The sequence below is a fragment of the Rhagoletis pomonella genome, unplaced genomic scaffold, assembly GCF_013731165.1.
Source record: "Rhagoletis pomonella isolate Grant_MI unplaced genomic scaffold, Rhpom_1.0 Rhpom_scaffold_03416, whole genome shotgun sequence".
Classification (NCBI taxonomy): domain Eukaryota; kingdom Metazoa; phylum Arthropoda; class Insecta; order Diptera; family Tephritidae; genus Rhagoletis; species Rhagoletis pomonella.
Window position 1 is genome coordinate 15,600 of NW_023461969.1, and position 4,721 is coordinate 20,320.

The following is a 4,721-nucleotide window of genomic DNA, read 5'->3' on the forward strand; positions in this document are numbered from 1 at the left end:
AGTGAAGAGGAAAAAATGTATTTCGCTTTGCGAATAACCGTGCTATGAAATGCCGCACAACTGAAGAATTTCAAGAAATTCTTCACGGATTTAACACTTTCCTAAGGTTATTTAAAGCGGCAAATGACCACCAAATCACAATCTTAGCAGACGAATGTGCCAATGAAAATCGTAAACGTGAATTGTTGGTGAAAATGTTGGACCAAAAAGTTTCAATAAAGTAAATAAAAATTTTGGGCGGGGCGAAGTTCGCCGGGTCTGCTAGTTACTTATCTAGCTTTTAATCACATGCTGTAAAACAGCCGTTAGGGACGTGTGTTACAGTTGTTGACTTTAAAACAGCTACCTGCCCAGAAGCACATTGGCTTTGGCGGTTTAGTCATTTGGTGTTTTCCCGACTTTTTGCGACGCGTTTTCGGTTTGTTCATAATTTTTTGCGGTACTACTGGATTAGTTTTGCAATGTTGTTTTTATTTTTTTGATATTGGTGTTATTACTGATCCAACGGATTATTGATTGGGGAAATGTCGAGTTCATATACACCAGTTGAATATGCAAATATACATTTCATTTACGGGGAATGCCAACGTAACGCCAACGCTGCTGCCGAATTATACCGAGAGAAGTAAGAGAGATATTTCCTATGATAAAAAAATTACCTTTAAGTTTCACTTTGATTTAGGCGCAATTTGAAATAAGTACATAATAAAAAAGTTATCGTTGTTTAAGGTATCCCAACGGACATCATCCGGACTATCGCGTTTTTATAAGAGTCCATAACTCTTATTGTAAAGGAAGGAATCCTGCCATGGGTCCTGTGAAAGGTGATGATGGGAGACCACTACTACCAATGGATGTCGAAGAGGAAGTTCTTCAGGAGGTTAGAGGAGACCCTGGATTTCGGTTCGCCAAATTACCAGACGAACGGAAGAGCGGGTGTACGGTCCACAATATTCTGAAACGTCATAATCATGAATCTTCATGCCATAAAGACGGGTACATGAACATGCACAACCTGCATCAATGGGCGCTTGGAAATCCACATGCAATAAGAGAAACCCGTTCGCAGACACAATTTAATATTAATCTGTGGACAGGAATAACAAATGATCAAATTATTGGACCCCACGTACTGCCCGCTATGCTGAACCGTGAAATTTATTTAGATTTTCTGGAAAATCATTAGGAACGAGGCAGGCCATGTGGTTACAAAACGATGGATGTCCAGCTCATTACGCTGGTCAAGTACGGCGACATTTGGACGGACGATATCCGCAACGATGGATTGGACGCTTGGGTCCCATTTTATGGCCACCTAGATCCCCGGATTTAAATCCTTTAGACTTTTTTATTGGGGCTGCTTCAAAGATTTGGTGTTTAGAACTTAAATTACCACCATCGAACAACTGCGGGAGCACATCAATTCAGCCGCCGAACAAATAAAAAATGAGAATTATGCACACGGAATTAAAAGATCATTTATTAAGAGATGAAGGATGTGGTAGTAGGCAGCCATTTTGAACATCTTTTATAATAAATAATAAACTAATACCGAAACACATTGGCTGCATTTTTTTATTCATTCTGAACGTTTGGAATAAGCTTTTTTGTTTATTTATTCTTTAGAACGTTCCTGTTGATATGTTGACGTATATTTCAAACGCATTCTGTTTATTCCGGCTGTGAAATGGGATTATCCGGAATGTATAAAGAAACGCAGCCATATGTTGTTGTTATTTGTCCCATATCATTAAAAAAAAGGTAAACCTTTATTATTTGAAATTTCCCCGAAGACTTTTAAACCAGCATCCTTTTAGATTCAAATCGTAAAACAACAGCATAAAGACTTATAACTTTTATATCATTTTGGAATCCCCATTAAACACGTAAGTTTTTAGGATTATTTTCACAACTTGTGTAGTACAAAATTTTTTCACCGCGTATCGTCAAATGTAGAGGTAAAAATTTATTCGGGATCAAAATTTTGTATTGGAGTTAATTTTTAAACATTTTAAACACAATAATTGAAAAAGTGTTATACTCTATCGATAGCGGAATAAGTTTAGATAAAAATAAAAAAGACGCAACTTCAAAAAGTTTTTATTTGTAGAAACGGCATGTAAAAAATCGACCGAAAGTACAGATTTTTCAAAAATATAAAAAAGTCAAAAAATCTCGAAAACCATGACACTATTTATAAGTTTTTATACTTTTCTTTGGTAGACCATAATGTCGCGTACTGGCGGTTAAAGGGTTATCCATGGCTTCCTGCACACCCTGTATATGTATGTTAATTTATGGGAATTTATTATAATAATAATAATAATAGATTGGCGCTTACACATATGTTAGTGTTTGGCCGAGCTTCTCCTCCGATTTGTGGCGTGCGCGTTGATGTTGTCACACAAAGCGGAGGGACCTACAGTTTTACGCCGACTCCGAACGGCGATTGTATTTTTATGAGAAGCTGTTTTTCATGGCAGAAATACACTCGGAGGTTTGCCATTGCCTGCCGAGGGACGACCGGTGTTAAGAAAAAACCTTTTTCCTATATTTTTGCGATGTTGCTTTGACCAGGGCTTGAACCCAGGCATTGTGGAGTGGAAGCGCGCACTGCTTACCACTACACCACAGCGGCCGGTAATTTATTATATTTTTTATAATTTGTTTCCTTCTTTTTTTAATCTCTCTTACTGCCAGATTTGGCAGATTACACATTGTACTGTTCGTTTTTCGTATTAAATACTTTTGGGTCCCACTGCTTATCATTAAGAGAATTTTGGCGAGGAAAAATTTGCGTAGCAATTGTCCGAATCCGACTGCAGGTCACAAATAATGTCGCGCTTAGCTAAGAAGAAGGAAGAAGACCTGGTCTGGTGACACCTCGGGGAAGAAAATCGGCTAATAAATGGCCTCGTTATTTAAATTTTCAGGAAAATTGCATCAAGATTGCATTTTAAATTCATTATTTTGAACACGCTGACGAGGAAAGGAAAGAGTTATGTCTAAGCATATCCTTACTAATATTATAAATCCGAAAGTGAGCTTGTTTGTTTGCTTTCACGCTTTAACTACTCAACCGATTATCATGAAATTTTGTACACTGCTGTCATTTAGCCCAACTTAAAATAAGGATAAATTTAATCTCGATTAGACAGGGGGGCGTGGCACCTCCCATACAAACGGCATTTTTCATACTGTATTTCTCAGGAAATATTTTTAACAGATTACTGGAACTTGGTATGGAGATATATAAAATCATTACCTACTCGTGGATGAGGGCTGCCACCTTTTAAAATAATCAAAATTCAACTTCAATTAAGGGAGTTATTTATTTGAAAATTATATTAAAAAATGAATGTCAAGAGGTTTAAAAAAGCTGTATCTCGAATATATTTTGAAAAGGGTTGCCACCTGTTTGAAAAGTCAAATTTAAATACATTATACGCAAGCTATCTGAAGAATTAAAATATGGTTGTCTAACGAAATATTGTTATGAAACCTTTAGTTCGAAAGTTTTGAATAATATTTAAGTCTTTCACCTTTTTAAAAATTAAATTCAATTGTTTTAAATCAAATATTACAGTAAAAGGCGGCAATGGTTCTGGCAGTTGATTTATCGGTGGTGATTTGAAATTTACCCCTGCACAACTCAACCCTGGTGTCTCCGAATGAAGCTTTAAGAAAGTTTTAGTTTGAAAAAATGTTGTTTTTTAATTGAGTTTTCTTGACATTTTACTCAATGTAGCACTTTGAAATTTCATTCACTCAGCGAAGCGCTTTGACCCAGTTCGATGTTATTCAAAACGGAAGCATAAACCAACTTTCAATACGCTCAGAAATTCAAGTGTATTGATTCGAATTTGTTTTCAAATCGCTTTTTTATTTCTCACATCGGTTAGAAAATAGGTATAAACACATCACTCATTTGACTCGAAGTGAAAAAAGGCTGGTTTTCTTTATAAAGCCCGTTTTAAATTTGAATTATTATTATAACAAACTTGAATTCTTGTTCGATTCCACCGCGCAAATTAATTATTTAAGAAATATCGAATAAAAATAAAAATTTAGTTTACTTTTGAATACGGTTTCAGCAAGTGCGCTATAACGACACAGGTATAAATGTTTGAAAGAAATATGTGTTGAGTCAAATCAGATTTTTGTTAATGCGGTTCTCGTGTAGGTATAAACAAGGTATTTTTTATTTTTTTATATATAAATACGCCACAAGAAAATTTTGTAATCCCTTTTCTGAAGGCACCGTTCGCTCGATTTCAATGAAACATACACCGATTTAAAGGATATAACTTGCTCTAATCCAGAAATGTTAATCCCGATACATAGGGGGCGTGGCATCTGACATATAGTCTAAAATGTGAAAACCACTATATCTCTAAAACCAATTATGCTGGAGAACTGCAACTTAGCACAGATGCATAGATTGTAAATACCCTACTTAGGGTGAAAAATGGTAGGTACTGGAAAAGTGGGCGTGGCACTTCCCATACAAACTGAAATTCTCATATCGCTTATCTCTGGAACTGCTTATGCTAACGTCCTGAATTTTGGCACAGCTATTTACGCTAACAGTAACGTGCTTACGGCGAAAAGTGGTAGATTTTGGAAAAGAGGGCCTGGCACCGCCCATACAAACTGAAATTTTCATATCGCTTATCTCTGGAACCACTTATGCCAACGACCTGAAATTGGAGACAGCAACA